At 44.7% G+C, this 17,729-nt stretch overlaps 1 protein-coding gene across 3 annotated transcripts in view; it reads left to right on the top strand.

Annotated features, from left to right (window-relative positions):
- Positions 1–17,729, top strand: part of GNAO1 (G protein subunit alpha o1) — a 362,264-nt gene that overhangs the window by 22,746 nt on the left and 321,789 nt on the right. The gene's annotated exons all lie outside the window — the stretch shown is intronic.

The raw sequence follows: 17,729 nt of genomic DNA, 5'->3' as shown, positions 1-17,729 counted from the left end.
GTCCACACATCCTCTTTATTGCCAGCACCCACCTCTGCTGAGACCGAGCTCTCGTGCGGCTATGTTAATGAACACAGGACCATGCTAATGGGCAGCCATTTGCAATTTTGGGGCTGCTCATTAGCATGGACGTGTTGGTAGAGCCATGCCATGTAGACCCAGTCACCCAGAATAGATTATTTTGGAATAATGCTGCTGTGTAGACATGTTGTCTAAAGGAATACTATAGAAGAGCTAGCAAGTATATTGGAAAGTAGAAAAGCTGCCGTAAAGAGTGGACAAGACAAGCTGCGACTCTTATACCTGACAGAACTGGATGACACGGTGTAAGGCCTTGCTGGAAACCTTGGCCAAAACAGGAGACAATAGACGTTCTTGCTGGCAGTAAAGCCATCTTCTACTGCTTCATATTGGACCTGAGTGTCCCTCATATACGTTTCCTATCAGTGGAACTCCATTGACTTCAATGGCTACTTTTGGTTTGCACTCCAAGAAGAGGGAGAATCAGGCATCTTGTATTTATTTAAATGACTATTAATTTCACTTCTCAGCAGGGAGGGTGGAAGTAAAGGGCATGACGGAGAGGTTGGGGCATTGCCAATCAAAAAGTGGAGAAAACAGTAAAGAGTAGTAGAAGAGATCTTGAAAAGCATGAACAAAGAGCTTCGGAAAGACACTTTCGAATGTTTAAAAGAGAAGCCAAAGGATACCGTATTAGGGAAGTTGGCTTTTACATAATTAAAAGGGTTTGCAAAGACTTGATAACATTTTCTTAAATGTCCATCCAGAGCACTTTGACAGATAACAGAGAGGCGTTTTTGGCATGAAGGTGTGGAGCTAAAGGATACTGCTGTTCTGATGTGCAAGATTTGCTAAATGCAAGCAAATCGGATTTGGAAAACTAAGGATAGAGAACTGGCAGGAGAAATGGATAGGCAGCTAGCCAAAGGGAAAAGTGCTGGAGTACTATTTTGGCTATGTCTGGATGACAGGTATTTGTCGACAGAAGTTTTCGTTGGAAGATACCTGCCCAGCTGCTCTATTGGCAAAATGGCCAGCCAGATGCACAGCAGCCAGGGCTGCCCAATGGCCCGGAAGCCCTGTCTGTCGACAGAAGGCCCCCAAGAATGTCCAGACTGGCTTTCTGTTGGCAGATCTCTGTCAACAGAGGCGTTATTCCTTGTGCGGAGCAGGGCACAGCTGTTGACAAAAGTGCTGCGGTCTTATTGTTAACCTATTGTTAACAGAATGCCTTGGGAATCTGGATGCTCCCCAGGTTTGGGGGCATGATTGGGGGTTGGTATGAGTGAAAAAGTTGGGAACCACTTGCTTAGATGAATCTTTGTTAAAGGTGCAGTCTACTTGCTGCTCATATCTTAGACTTGACAGGGAGACTTTTAGGACTCTTACTTGCCAGTACTTTTAGAGTGTTTTTTAAAATGGCTGAGCATTGTCCTCACAAATTAGTATAAGGATAAGAGTTTTACCATTGATTTCAATGGGACAATAGTTAGGTCAATGCTCAGCGCTTTTAAAAAAACACTTTAGTAGGTCTGGCTAGTAATAGTCTTAAAAGTCTTCCTGTCAAGCCGAAGATTCTTGCCATCGAATGAATTCTATTGCGTAATGAGAGCCTGAAAACAAGCCTTTTCTTTTTGCAGGACAGGTCAAATGTTTCCAGCTTCTGGGCTTCTGTACATAGAGTGCCACTTCAGCTGGATATGCCTAAGGGATATACAGCTAAGGTGGCTGGCAGCAGTGCGCACCAAACATGGCCCAACGAGAAGTTTTTAATAAAAGTACCAATAAAAAACCCTCACCTAAGATGAGATCTTGTATCCAACAGGAAAGTCATGCTGAATTATTATCAGGGTGGTGAAAAATTGATGCTTTAAAAATAAATATATGTGTAGGGTTTTTTTAATTTAATTTTGGATTTTTTATTCTTAAATCATCCTTAAGATGCTAAATTTCTCATTTTGAAAATAACAGTTACAATTAAATCTCCTCACAACCGTGCTACACATACACTTTCAGTCGGAAAACATGATTTAATGGCTCCAGACTGTCCAGCCTAACCACTAGCTCTTGCTTCTTGAAAGTTCTGGGCTTTCAGTTTCTGTTGTCTCAACAGACTAAAACAATGGTGTCCAAAACCGACTGAAGTGATCGCCAAGTGCCCTGTCCCCGCCAGGCACCCAACCCCCAGTGGCTTACTAGAGCCACGCCTCCCAATCCCCAAGAGCCACCTGTCCCCTGAGCTGCACCGTGCTGCCCATGGAGCTGCTCCACGCTGCCCGAGCCCTGAGAACCACCCATGCCCAGATTTGCACTGCCTGAGTCCCAAGAGCCACCCACGCCCAGAGCTGCACCATGCTGTCCAAGCCCCAGAGGTCCGCACTGTGCCACACCTCCCAAGCCCCAACCGGACCAACCCCGAGCCCTCCTGTGGTCTGAGTGAGCCACAGGAGGAGCCACTTCCGCCACGCCTGTCCCACCAAGTGGTGGGGTGCTAGCATGGAAGGGCGGAGAGTGCTCCATGCATGGGGCTCTAAGGACCCGCATTTGCTGCATCACCCTGTCCAGTTCGCCATGTGTGGTGAACGGGCCGTGTATAGGACACCGCGGGACTAAAACGTAACATGTGCAAAGAAAGATGCAAGCTGGCTAGGACTGTTTTTGTTCTGTGCTTATGTGGTGGTGGACCTTATCCAAGCACGGCAGAGGAGTAAGTTAAGGGTTGTCTTGAACACAGAGAGACTATATAGGGAAGAGCAGAGGCAGCATAGAAAGGAGCAGTGGAGTGGACTGGAAAGAAGAGTGAAGACAATGTTTAGCACATACACAGCTTGCTATAATCCCCCCAGGCTTTTGTCACAGAAGAACTGTCCTGGCTGAATGGATCAACTGGTTAGTAACTTAAAAAATTCACTCTGCAATGGATCAAGATGCTCTCTCTGCCTTTTAGCATAAGCAGGATTTGATAAAATCCCAAAGTGTCTCCTGTGTTGGATGTTTCTACTAAAAAAAAAAAGTTTATCTTAGCTAGTCCTTATGGCTTGTTTAATTAGTTAACTAGGCTTAGAATCTGTCACCCGAGTACACGGTTCAGAAAGCTGCCTTAAGAGAAATCTAGAGTTGCTGCTCAGTGTCATTTTTTTATTTTATATCGCATAAGACATGCCTTTTGTTTTGGAATATCATGGCCATAGACCATAATGGTGACGCTGTAAGTGCGTTCCTTATTTTACTTCAGCGTAACTCAGCTTTTCCAAGGGAACTTCATACTGCACTTGTTCTCTCGAAAAACAGAAATGCCAAAGAGTTCAGTGGGGCTTGTCCAAAATTAAGTGCACTTGAAGCAAAGTCAGTCTTAGTTTTTTTGGTAACTTGATTTAAATCAGTTCTTTTTTTCTTGATTTAAATTGTGATCTTGTGAATCACTATTGTCTGACAACATGGCAATCTTTCAGTAGTACTAAAATACGCCCCCAACTCCCTCTAGGTGTATCATACTGAGAAGCTGATGTCTTGCAATGATCTCTCAGAAGTGGATGGAGTCCTTTGTTCAGGAAAGTTGAACTGTCTATTGAGAAGTAACTTCTGGGCTGAAAGTTCCTTTGGTAGAGGGTGGTGAGGACCTCCCAAACCATAAAGTTGCCCTTGTTGTTGACAAAATGGCAAATGGTTTAAGAAGAATAGATCTCACCATTGGAGAGATTTTTCCATGATAAGGTTTAGGGGTGAAATCCCAGCCCCATGAAGTCAATTAGAAGTTTATCTTTGCTCTGCTGAAGGTCTGTGATGAAAGAGAGCTATACCCAGAAATGCAATGGAGGGCTGTGCAAAGCCTTGTTGAATCCCCAGATTGATAGGAAATAGGTGCAAAGTGCTTTACTACTTTGGGATGGGGGAGAGGGAGAAAAATGTCTCACTTGTTGTGTCTCAGAGTGCTGGCAGTAAGTTGGTGACAATGCAACCCACATACGGACTGGGTGGGATTCACTGTCCCATGCATTGACGCGTAGACCACTTGCACGCAGAAAGAAAGAGTCTCCTCTGCAGCCTGAGCTGAAAGCTGGCTGGCTTTTAGCTCAAACTGTAGAGGCTCCTGCATGGAGCTCCAGAGGTCCTTGGTTTGGGTCTGTCTGGTGGTGGTTACAACCCACTGTGTCAAAGCATCCAACTTCTCAGCTGAAAGCATAGTATGACATGATGATGATTTATGGTACCTTGGCAAGGGGAAACCAGATAGGTAAGAAGCTCAGACAAACAAGAGGGAATGTACAATTACTTTGGGCCAGTTTCATCGATGAGTCGAAGTGAATCCATGACGGTGTAATTTGTGTTACAACAGAATTGCCTAGAGGGTATGGGCAGGAGTCGGCAATCTGTGGCTCTGGAGCCGCGTGCGGCTCTTTAAGAAGTCATCGGCGGCTCCCGAGGCTGCCGCTGCTGACTCTTCTGTGGCTCTCTATTGCACCGCTCTGATGAGACCCCTGGGCAAGATCTAGCCACAGAGCTTGCCTCAGGCAGGCTGCCCGATCCACTGTCAGGTTGTCGACCCTGGAACACGACAGAAGTATGGGGGGATCTGCACTGGAGCCTCAAGTGGCTCTTTGAACAATAAAATGCTCAGAGCCATGGGAGCGCTATTCACCGCTGTGCACACGCATCCTGCTCCAGCACTTCGAGGGAGAAGCGCACGACAGTGGTGATGGCAGCAGCTTCAGTGAGTTGCCGGCATTACATAACAGTGCGGGGAGGGAGCTGGAGGTGCCAGGCTCTTAGAGGAGGGGAGGGAAGAATGGGTTAAAGAAGGGAATGGGGCTAGGGGTGCCTGCTCCTGAAGGAGAGATTTGGATAAAACTACTGAGGGGGTTGGGGGTGCCTGGTCGTGGGGGAGGGGAGGGGGTTGGGGGGCTCCTGGCTCTGGAGGAGGGGAGAGGGGATTGGATTAAAGCAGGGGAGGGCTGGGAGTACTTACACTTTTTTTTTAAAGGGGCGCTTTATTAAAAAAAAAAAAGGGCAGAGAAACACTGGTGTGAAGGTTGGATGTGCTCATTGCTCCTTCCTGCTCCAGAGCCTATCCCCTTGTCCTCATTTGCTCTCCAGTCCAGAGGTGGAAGTAACTTATATGTTCTAACTGGTACAAGTCATTGTGTGTGGCTGTTCTTAGAACAGGGGTGACGAAAGTTTGGTTTGATGTTGTTTATTAAGGACTGGGTCATATTCAAATGCGTCGCGGCACTTGCAAGTATTGAATGTGTAACTGAATTTGAGAAAAGGCTCTTCTCGCTGGTTGGTTGCTGACCCTTGGGCATGGGGGTCTCAAGAAGTGACTCTGAGAGGAAGCCGAGGTATAGGCTTCCTGTTTCGCGGACAAAGCAAAACACTTGTGTCAGAAATGCTGGGAGCAGGAGGGAAGCTGCCTCTGTAGACTCTTACAGTTATACAGAGATGTGGCTCTGTGTTAAGTTGAGTTTGTGCCAGCGTCATTCTTCCCAATATTCAGCACACCCGTAACGAGATCATGAGGTGACAGAACTATGCCTTTTCCCATCACCTTAGCCTGTAGGTTGCATCTCATTTTAGACTCGCCTGGACTTACACCTGTTAGCCATGGGTAACTTGCATCTCTTCAGGCAATGCTTGTGAGTAGAGTCCTCTGAACCTTGTCACAAGATCCAGTTTCAGAAAGAGCTTTTCTGCTCATAACGAAACTGGTCTTTTCAAATAGCAGGCTTCAAGCCTCACAGAACAATCACTGGTGTCATTTGATGGCTTGGTGGTTTTCTAAAAGTAGAAGATGGCCAAGAACTCTTAATTTCTGCAGCTGGTGCCTGCAGAAAACATTTGCATGGATGAGTAGAGAGCAGGAAAAGGAGGGGTGCAATAGGCCTAGGAGGAAAAAACAATTAAGAAGACACATGAAAATTTAATTAAACAGAAGACAAGGGAAATTCAGACCAGCGCCAATGCCTTGCTTAAGGCAGCTGGTGACAGCAGAGAGAGCTGAAAGCACGGAATCGGAGAACTGCAGGACTGGAAGGAATCTCTAGAAGTCTTCTAGTCCAGTCCCCTGCATTCAAGGCAGGAGTGACTATTATCTAGCATCCAGCTCTAACACGGCACAAGCACACAAAAGGCCTCCCTGAAGGACCGAGGTGGTCCCATGGAAAAAAGGCTTTAAATGATTCCAAGGTAAGTTGTTCACTTTGCAACTGCAGCGTGCCTGTGGCCCATTCAGCAGCTTTCTCCATGCAGGTGTTTTATTTTTAACTCTCCTTAAACTGTTCATTCATTCATTCATCCTTGGGAAACGCAATCAACCTAACATTGTACAGCATCCCAAGTACTCATTTACGACCAGTGCAAAGGGAATGCTGGACAGGTGAGCTAAGAATAATAATGTTTTATGTCCACTTTGCATCCGTGGAGAAGATGCAGGGCCAATAACCAGTCTGGAAGCCAAAGGGTGTGTAGCTTGGCGTCTGCCTTAGCTCTCAGATAATTACAGCAGGGTCTCAACATTCGCGAGAGTTCTGGGTTCAGAACCCTCGCAAATGTTGATTTTCGTGAATGTGTGTGTGGCAGGGTGGGGCGTGTCTCAGGGTCCTGAGAAGTGGCAGAGCAGGTGCTCCCTGTCCGGGGGAAGCAGCGGCTGCAGATGCTCTGGCCCTGGAGCCCTGGGGAAACGGCAGCTGCCAGCACTCCTGCCCAGGGCCCTGGGGAAGCCACAGCAGCCACTGGCACTCCTGCCCCGGAGCCCTGGGGAAGCGAGGCCACTCGCGAATAATTGAATTCACAAATGTGACGCTCGCAAATGGCAAGACCCTACTGTACTTATCGTTCCTGTTACATGAGCTGAGCTCAGTGATGTTAGGCCTTCCATTGCTTTCAGCGGGCTTTTAGTCAAGCCCTAATGGCGAAGTGTTGTTATTTGAGGGCATTTGAAAACCAAACCACTAACTGCAGTTAACATGTTTTGTTAGGTGCTTATTGGTGCACCTCCAGGGTTGTTCTCAGCAAAATCAATAACTAACCATTTTCAAGAAGATGGCATTGTTGTAGCTATGGTGGACTCAGGGTATTAGACAGACAAGATGGATGAAGTCATATTTTATTGGATCCATTTCTGTTGGTGTGAGAGACATGCTTTGGAGCTCACACAGAGCTCTTCTGACCTGAAGAAAAATTCTGTTTAAGCTCATCTTTCTTACCAACAGAAGGGGGTCCTATAAATGATATGACCTCACTCCCTTGTCCTTCTCTGTTTCAGAGAGAGTCTCTGGCATTTTGCAACAACTGCTTTAGACACTTTATAAAAGCAAACTAAGGGCTTGTCGGAGCTTGGATCTGATGGGCCTCTGGCAAAGGGTCTTTGTTTTGCCAAGCATTGCTGGGGAAAAGGAATTGGGTGTGAAGCTTTAGTGTTGATGGGCAGGTCCTTTATTGGCAGTCAGTCAATGTGTATGTGTTATTGTTGAGTTACTATTTTACATTATGTGTATTAGCTAAGCAATGGATGATTACTGCATTTTAAAAATCTAAATACATTAAATAACTAGCCAAATCAGGAACTGTATAGCAGTTGAGTTTCAAGTGAGAGGGATTTCGCTTATTCATGATGATCCTTGCACCTTCTCTTGCAGTTATTTTTTATTATTATTTTTCGAACGTTTTCTGTGATTTGCCCTTTAACATTCCTCTTACCTTTGCAGCTTCTCTTTGCTTACATTAGCTGAAGAAATACCATTCTATACACCACCACTACAGTGTTGGTATGAGCCGGTGGAAGGCAAGGGTTTGCATGCCAATATCGTTCTTGTCCTGCTAAGCAGAGCCTGTCGTTCCCTGACACCAAACTGGCCTTTGCTAATGTGCAGTGTTTTCTTATTTTGTGGAACACATTGTGTTTTGGTGCCATCCCATTTGTGTTTGAAAATGAAAAGAATCGGCCCTTCATGGTGGGGACAAAGGGAGAGGGTGAATGAAGTTATAGCACTGGGCCTTTTGTTGACATTATCGTGTTTTCATAAAGAGCCTTTGTTAGGTTCATTTTTACTTTAAGTCTGAGTTGCTTTGTTGCCAGTTAGGTTGGAGCTAGACTGTTAAGGATCATCTCCCCCTCCCGCCTCAATGAAAAATACAAAGAACTCATGTTTCGTTCCCTGACCAAATGACTGTCAAACAGTGGAATAAATTGCCAAGGGAGGTTGTGGAATCTCCATTGCTGGAGATATTTAAGAACAGGTTAGATAGATGTCTATCAGGTATGGTTTAGACAGTACTTGGTCCTGCCATTGGGGCAGGGGGCTGGACTCGATGGCCTCTCGAGGTCCCTTCCAGGCCTAGTATTCTATGATTCTATGACTTTGCAGCTACACATCTCTCCCGATGCCATCCAACGCATCTCCACCAGTCCAAGTATATAACATCAGTACCTCTCCATCTCATTTGAAAACACCTCTAACTTTCCAGTTGCGCAAAGCATTAGAGAGGAGCTGTTATAGAAAGATCCTGAGAAGGTCGCCAATGAGGGATTATATAGGATGATACAGCTGAAAGAGAGCCTGCTGCAGAAGGTTATACAATGGAAGTTACAGCTATTCGGGCATATCTGCAGAATCAACGATGAATGAAAAATCAAGACCCTGGTATTCGGCATAATGGCTGGCTCGAACAGAAGGTGCAGACCCCACAGAGAATGGGTAGATGATATAGTAGATTGGTGAGGAGCTAGTCTACAGAAAGCAAGCTACTTTGCACTGGAAAGGGAAAGATGGGAGGAAATTGTGAGAGAGGCATTGGACACCAACGGGGCACTGAGCCCATGGTTGCTGATGAAGAACTCATGTTTTCCAAGGCTTTAAGGCTTTGTTTCCTCTATACACCACTGAAGAGCATCAAGACTATATTTGTTAGAATAAGGTTCCAATGAAATCACGTTAGCACGTGACCAATTTCATTCTTATTGGAACTCATCAGACACGAGTAAATCAATGTCCCTAGCATCATTTGAACCCAGGACGCCTTCACCGTAGTCAAGGATGATACCATATCTCCATGGGTTCACAGCATTGGTTGTGGGAAATGAGTATATATAGATCAGTTGGATTGATCGCTTTCCCAGATAATTGGACCAACAGCTGTTGGCCACGTGTGCTGCGTTCACTTGCTTGTGCAAGTAGCACACATGGCCAACAGTTGGTGGTCCAATTATCTGGGAAAGCGATCAGTCCAACTGATCTAAGTGTCAAGACTGTTAACACAGTAGTATTGGCCATCGTAACATCTGAAACTGAATTGCTGGGGTATGATGGTCCTGTGGCCCATTATGAAAAAATGCCAGAAAGTATTTCCAACCTGCAGTGCAAGTTGATGGCAGTGGAATCTTTATCCAAAATTTCCTCAAGCTCCAACTTCGAGAAGCTAGAGGCCACCTTTCTCTGCCTCAAAGGAAGCCAGCCCACAACGCCAATTTCTTACACTCAAATTCAGGGCTGAGATTTCAAATACTGGTGGGGGGCAGATTTAACCATGACTCCTGGGCTGTTTGGGCACTTGGAAAGTCTAGTTTCCTGGCAGATAATTTAGCAGTTAGCTCACAGGAGCCCTGTTTCTAGTTTCTATGTAAAAGAAAAATATTAGACCCACTTAGCTCTAATAATAATACGTTATGACATCTTGTGGCAAGGCACTTAAGGTTCTAGCTCAGCTCTGGAAGGTGAGTGGGATCTAGCAAGTTAAGCAGGGGCAAATACATCTGGGTTCTATTCAGTGATTTTTCTGTAAACTAAAAAGAGAAGCCAGTACTCAGCCACCTGCCCTCTCCTCCCCTTTCCCCAGCCAATCCCATGGTTGAGGCTGTCGAGGTGCCAGTACTCAGCACTGGTTCTGTGTAAGAACATCAAAACGGCCATCCCTAAAGGTTGGTCAAGCCTAGGATCATCTCTTCTGAGAGTGTAGAGCAGTGGCCTTGTAAACCGAGTTTGTGAGTTCAATCCTTGATGGAGCCATTTAGAGGTCTGGGGCAAAGAAAAAAAAATCTGTCAGGAATGGTGATGAGTCCTGCTGTGAGCACAGGGGACTGAACTCAGGGACCTCTCAAGGTCCCTTCAGCTCTATGAGATAGGCACTTCAGAGGGAATGAACACAACAGGAAATCATTGACCGTTTCATCCAATCACACATTCCCAGCCTCTGGCAAACAGAGGTGGGGGCCATATAGAACGTGGTATTGAGTGTGTGCCCACACTAGCTAGTAACCATTGAAGGATCTATTCTCCATTGACTGATTTAGTTCTTTTTTGAACCCTGTTATAGTCTGGAACACACCAGAATAAGACAGTTTTCCCCAGGTCTGGCCTATTTCTAAGTACACTGCTCACATGCTTATGAATACTTTCTTCCCGTATTGGGTGTAGTGACTACTTATTTGTAGGCCGTTAAGCATGTTTAGAGCAATTGTATCAGAGAATCAGAGAATCCTAGGGCTGAAAGGGGCCTCAGGAGGTCAAGTCCAACCCCCTGCCTAAAGCAGGATCAACCCTAATTAAATCATCCCAGCCAGGACTTTATCAAGCTGGGACAAATGAGGTCCCTTCCAGCCATAAAATGCTGTGAGTCAGTGAACTTTGTGTTCCCACTTCCTTCTCGTGGCAGGGAGAGGTGGAAAGTGGAACTCAGCTGAGGGAGCTGGCACAGCTGAGCCGTCATTGGGAAATAGCTTCATTTGGCTAGTGATGCAGGTCAGCAGGAACTACCAGTCCCCGGAGTTATCAGGAAGACAGAAAAGAATGGGACTAGAGTTGGATTTCTGAGAGACAATGACTACGGGGGCACTCCTTGCTTATGGCTCTTCCTACAGGCACAATTTTGCTTTGTACACGGGTAATCCCTGAATGGGAGGGTTGTGGTACAGTGGCTGGTACAGGTTGAACCTCTCTAGTTTGGCGCTCTTGGGACCTGACCAGCATTGAACGAGAGAATATACCAAATCACAGGAGGTCACTGGTGTCTAGTAGCATTACCAGTACTTGCACTGCTCACTGGGCTCTTAGAAGACATTTAGGGGTAAATTCGAGCTAAAAACAGCACGGAACACTGAGAGCCAGGACGGGTGGCTGGAAACAAACTTTACGGGACCAGGAGAAACTTGACTACTCCCGGGATAAGTGGTCATCTGGCTCACTAAAATCATGCTGAATTACAGATGTTGGTGGATGAGAGAGTGCTGGGCTAGAGAGGGTCAACCTGTATACTTATGGCCAGAGTGAAGGTGCACATCTCCTTTGTGGGCACGGTTTGTGTCTGCAAAATAAATTTGCAGCTGAAATGTGAGCACTGTTACAGATTCAATTTTTGTACCACTATTAAAGCAGTTACAGGCACAAGTACCCAAATTGCTTCCTGCAGTTGATATCTAGCAAACACACTCTTTTGCATCTTCTATTATTATTATCCAGAATGTTGGACGCCGCAGACCAATATCTTTATCCAGCCCATTACACCATTTGTTCAAGTGAATTGATATTTAAAACAATAGTGTCCCTTGCGGAAGACTGCCCTTGGTGTAAGCCCCACTATCATGTTGCTTTTTTTAGCAGCTTGAATTTTAAATATCGATGACTGTTAACAGCTGGAAATTCAAATTTGGCCCTTGTCAGTAGTAAACGAAAATGATCATCTCTTGGTCTGTGTGAAATGAGTATTACGGTGCTGGCCACTCACTAACTTTCATGGGAGAACTCAGGTGTCCTGCAAATGTTGGCTTAGATGATTCAATAGGTAAACTCTTTTTCTTGGATGTGGTCCTGAGCTAATACTCGGGTGTGCTGTTTGAAGGAACAATGCTCCTGAAGGAAACACAACCAGAACAAGTGTAAAATCCCCAGGTGCTGATCACTTGTGGTCATTAAAGGTCCCAAGGCACTTGGGCTAAAGGAGAGTGGGAGAAGCCCATTGTTCTGTCTCCCTATTCATGAATCATGATGCCGTAGCATCTGAGTGACTCCCCAATGAGTAAGAAGAGTTTTATTCATGATAAAAACAACAAGAAGTCCTGTGGCATCTCATAAACTAACATATTTTGGAGTATAAGCTTTCGTGGGCAAAGACCCACTTCGTCAGATGCATCTAACGAAGTGGGTCTTTGCCCACAAAAGCTTATGCTCCAGAATATCTGTTAGTCTATAAGGTGCCACAGGACTTCTTGTTGTTTTTGAAGATACAGACTAACGCGGCTACTGATACTTGTTCATGACAAAGTTAGTTGTCTTGCTTTTCTCTTGTAGGAGTGAGGCCCACATTGCTGTGAATATTTTTTTCTCCCCACAGTCCTGAACCTCCCCTTGCTGGCTGATTGTTTCATTGTTCCAATGGAATATAGCTATCATGGGAGGTCAGAGCTGCCAAGGAAGAGACGGTTTTCGAAGCTAGCTTGGGTGAATCCTATGGAGAGCTTTGAATATCAGGACAGAGGCTTTGAACTGGACTGCGTGTTCCATAGGGAAACCAGTAAAGATATCTGTGCCTCTTTATTATTCTTATTATCAGAGAGGTAGCCATGTTAGTCTGTATCTTGGAGAACAAGAAGTCCCGTGGCACCTTAGCTGATATTTTGGAGCATAAGCTGTCATGGGCAAAGACCTGCTTCGTCAGAGGAGTAAAGGGACTTTGCACTTCAAAGTACCGGCTGGTTAGTTGTGGCTACATGAGAGCCGGCACTTCGAAATTTAACACTTCGAAGTTGCCACGGGGGTTTGGGGGGGAAGAATTAGCTTAATGAAGTGCTGCATATGCACTGCAGCACTTCATTAATAATCTCCTGACACCCTACTTACCATGCTCCCTTTGAAGTAGGGAGCTACTCTAGACACAGCCTGTGTGATTCGCCACTTCCTGATGTAAACCTAAAAGGAATCACACTGAGGGGGTGAGGAAGGGCCAGGATTCCAAAGCACTTTACAAACAGCTAGTTCTCTAATTACTCATGTGACCTAGGCCAATAGAGCAAATATTTTACTGATTCCCATTGGAACAGTTTTTTTGACCAAACTTGTGGAAACTTCTTCCTAAAAAAGTACTTTTTATTTGTTAATCCACGCCAGTAAATATTGCGATGCCAATTTACAGATGTCTGACAGCAAGATAGTTGAACAGCTGGATCAACAATCTAGAAATCCTGATTCCCAGTCCTTCCTTCTAACCATTTCTTCATTTGACCTGAAATCCCATCAGCTGCAGACCAAGTATGCCTTAAAAAATTGCCTTTGAATTGTGCGTGATGAACACCATGTTCAACAGTTTAAGCCAAATTCAGAAGGTGTCAGGGGTATACTGGTCAGGAAATTGATGTAAGTGGGCGTAAATAGTGCAGTAGTATAACTTGTAGCACTCTGGCTCTCTGCAGATTTGAAAAACGAGTACAAATGAGCATAATGTACGTTGATGTCGTGTGGGGGTGGAAGCAGAGATACAGGCGCCGCAATTCAGGCTCCTAAGTAAAGTTGCCTCATCTTTAAACAAAACAAAGCAAAGCAAAACAAAAAAAAAAAAGAAGCTGGAAGTACGCTCTGTCGGTCAAGAAAGCAGGAGCCATGGTAGAAATGGGTGTTGGGATGAAGGGCCTCAATCTGAGGGTCTGTTCCAAGAAAAACCCTGCTTGTGGTCAGTGATGCTCCTCATTTTTTCTTTCTAAATGTACCCTTTCAGTTGTGCTTGTTTTCTGCCCACACCCAACGGCAGCAGCTGCAGATGTCAGTTGTAATCCTTTCTTGAGTGTTGGGAGGAATGTTAATACTGGGGAAGATTATCGGGGGAATAACCTACGTAACTATCCAAAGGGCTGGCTATGCGGTTGGAGTGTGCCACACTGCTCTTCCATCAGAAGGGGTCACGTAAGAGTCTAGCCTCCTTACCCAAAGACTGTGTCTACATGTGCCACTTCTTCCGGAAGTGGCATGGTAATGAGCCGTCCCGAAGATGCTAATGAGGCGTGGATGTAAATTTCCTGTGCTTCATTAGCATATGGGCACATGGTTTGGAGTCTGGAAGAAGCTCAAATTTTGGGGAAGAAGGGGCTTCCAGAAGGAGTGTTTTCGTCCGGAAGATTCCCATGGGCCACGTGCCTGCACGTGTATTTTGGAGTCCAGAAGAGTTTCTTCCGGACTCTGAACCACGTGCCCATATGCTAATGAGGTGTGGGAAATTTACAGCTGAGCCTCATTAGCATCTTCTGGAAGGCTTGTTACCATGCTGCTTCCGGAAGAAGTGGCACGTGTAGACACAGCCAAAGAAAAATAAATTGTCCTCTTCTCAGCTATTAATCTCCAGTCCCACCAGTCTTCATGAGAAGATACACAGCATATCTGCACTCCACTGCAAAGTACCAGTGAGCATTTCTCCAATGAGATGCTCAGCATCATGATCCATACTAGGTGGTTTGTGTCCAGTGCTGAGTCGCACACACTGAAGTAGGGGATAATGGGGAGTTGATATTCAGGGCATCGTATTTCGAATGATCTTTACCAGCACTATAATCCAAATCAAATATGTGGCTCTCTGGCTTTGTTGTTATAGCTCATCCTCCTACTTTCTTTCCCCTGTCACCATTTAATAAGATTCAGCCCCCTAGCTCTCACCTAATATGGTTTATCAGTAGAGCTCAAACTGTTTTTACCCTGACTTGACAGATGGAGAAGTTGAAGTGCAGCTCAAAACTGAAGTAACTTGCCCAAAGTCACTTTGGAAGCTGTCCAGTCCAGTGCTTCACTTTTCTCTTACTACTTACCATGCTACCATGAAGCATCACCCACACATTCCCCAGTTCCCAGAGACAAGAATCCCCAGGGTATATGCTTGGAAAAGCTCAGTTGCACAAAAGGATTTTGGAATAAAAGGCCATCATTTCATTAGCGCAATAAACCATTGTAAAAGATGTTGGGTATGGAAGGCTCTAAAACATGTGGAACTGTGCTAGTCTCTCCAGAATTTCTATAACCTGGTCATCAAAGTTAGACATGGTCTTACAGGGTGGATAGATTTAAATAACGTTCATTTAAACAGTTGATTTAAATCACCAAAAATGTCACTGATTTAAATCAAGTTACCAAAAAATCTGAGATTGACTGCACTTAAGTTTGGAGTACATTCCATTGAACTCACTGGCACTTCTGTGTTTTTGGAGAAAACAAGTACAGAATGAAGTTCCTCTGGGAAAGCTGAGTTATGGTGAAGTAAAATAGGGAACAGACTAATGACATCATCATTATGGTCTGTGGCCATGATGTTCCGCAGTAAGGGGCATGTATTATGTAATATAAGATAAGAAAAATGACAGTGGCAACTGGCAGTTCTAGATTTCTCTTACTGCAGTTTTGAGTACTGTACGCTAGAATGGCAGATTCTAAATCTCTACTTAATATGAGTTATGAGGGAAGACTGAAAGAACTGAGCTTAAGTTTGGAAAAGAGAAGACTGAGAGGGGACATTGCAGAGGTTTTCAAGTGCATTACAAGGTAGAGAGAGAAAAATTGTTCTCCTTTGCTTCTGAGGATAGGACAAGGAGCAATGGGCTTAAACAGCAAGGGAGGCTTAGGCTGGACATTAGGAAAAACTTTGTAATTGTCAGGGTGATTAAACACTGGAATAAATTGCCTAGGGAGGGTGTGGAATCTCCATCCCTGGAGATATTTAAGAGCAGGTTAGATAGATGTTTATCTGGGTGGTCTAGAGACTCTAGGTGGTGCTTGAAGGCAGGGAGCTGGACTTGATGAACTCTCATGGTACCTTCCAGTTCTAGTATTCTATGATTCATCATCATCGTTGTCATCATCAACAGCCATGGGCTCAGCACCCGTTGGTGTCTGATGCCTCTCTCACACTTTCCTACCATCTTTCCCTGTCCAGTGCAGAGTGGCTTACTTTCTGTAGACTAGCTCCACACCAGTCTATTATATTATATAACCATTCTTTGTGGGGTCTGCCTCTCCTATTTGAACTGTCCATTATGCTGAATACCAGGGTCTTGATTTTTTGTTTGTTGTTCTTTCTGCAGCTCTGCCCAAATAACTGTAACTGGTGTTGTACAACCTTCTGCAGTAGCTTCTCTTTTGGCTGTATCTTCCTATGTAATTCCTCATTGGTGACCTTCTGCATCCATCCTATTCTCAGGATGTTTGTATAACAGCTCCTCTCAAAAGTGAATATTCTTCTCTTTGAATTTTTTGTTATCACCCATGTCTCACATTTGTAAAACATACTGCTGAATACACAAATTTTAAGACGCTTAGCTTTGTCCCCACGCAAATTGCTTTGCTTTTCCGGATATTATCCATCGCGTTCAGACTAGCTCTTGCTTTTGCTATTCTAGTCACTATTTCCTTCTTACAGTCTAGATCATTCATTATGTTGCTCCCCAGATATGTGAACTTCTCTGCATTCTCTAGTTCAATCCCATCTACACTGATTTTTCTTCCTGTTTCTTTGTCTACAAATGCCACTGTTTTTGTTTTACCAATGTTCATAATCAGTCCCTACTGCTTCCCTTCCTCATTTAGTACCTGCACTGTTTTCGCTAGCTTCTCCTCATCTTCCTCAATGCTAACTATATCATCTGTGAACCAAAAGCTGTTAATTCTCATCCCGTGCACAGATATCCCTTCTATCTCTTCCTTGATCTTGTCCATCGCTCTCTCTAGATGCATGATGAAGATACCCAGCAACAGCGGCTCTCCTTGTCTCACACCTTTACTCACTTTTAACCAACTTCCCAACTCTCCTCATGTTCTCACTGCTGCCTCTACATTGTCGTTGATATCCTTCAACAACCATATCACTCTGCTCTCCACTCTGTATGATTCCAACACCGCCCAAGTCACCTTCTGATCTATACTGTCAAATGCCTTGCGAAAATCAATGAACCAAGTGTAGATGTTCTTTCGATGAGCTTTTTCCGCTTTCAATCTGAGTGACAATATCTGCTGTAGGGTACTTCTATCTCTCCTGAATCCCTCTTGGTCATCCACTAGGTGTTCTTCTATCTGCGATCTTAGTCTCTCCGTCAGTATCATCATTAGCACCTTTCCTAGATGACTTGTTAGGGCACTCATTATGTAGTTTTTGCACTCTGATGCACTTCCTTCTGTATTGTCACTAGCATGGATATTGTCCATTGTTTAGGATTAGCTAAAGCAAACTTTGTTTTCTTCTAGCAATATCCAACACAGCAAACAGCTTGGGAATTTACTTGTTAAACCACGCTTATAGTAAAAGGCATAGAGAGAATCTTGAAGAATAATGCATTTCCAAGTCAATTATGTTAGTAGCCAGTTGATCCACTCAGCTATATCCAATAACCAGTTTTCCATACGATGTTTCATTATTGCAGTTAGGCCCTGCATCCTCTTCTTGCACCGCTTATAGTTGACATGTTTTCTTTTTTAACACCAGGAACAAATTTTTTCAAAATATTCCCAAGCAGGGTCTGTCTTATGCCCAGAAGCCATGACAGTTTTTCTGTGGCAAAAGTGTGGGAGAGTGTAGGAAGCTGTGTGTGTGCTGAAGGATGTCTTCCCTTTTTTCTGTTTTAGTGCACTCCACTGTTCGTTTCTTGTGCTACCCCCGTTCTTTCCTATAGATAGTCTCTCTGTCTTGAAGACAATTTCTTAACTAACTCCTCTGCTGTGCTTGGCCAATGTCCACCACCGCATAAACACAGAACA

This window comes from Carettochelys insculpta, chromosome 14, assembly GCF_033958435.1.
Source record: "Carettochelys insculpta isolate YL-2023 chromosome 14, ASM3395843v1, whole genome shotgun sequence".
Lineage (NCBI taxonomy): Eukaryota > Metazoa > Chordata > Testudines > Carettochelyidae > Carettochelys > Carettochelys insculpta.
This window is presented reverse-complemented; position numbering and strand designations above follow the sequence as displayed.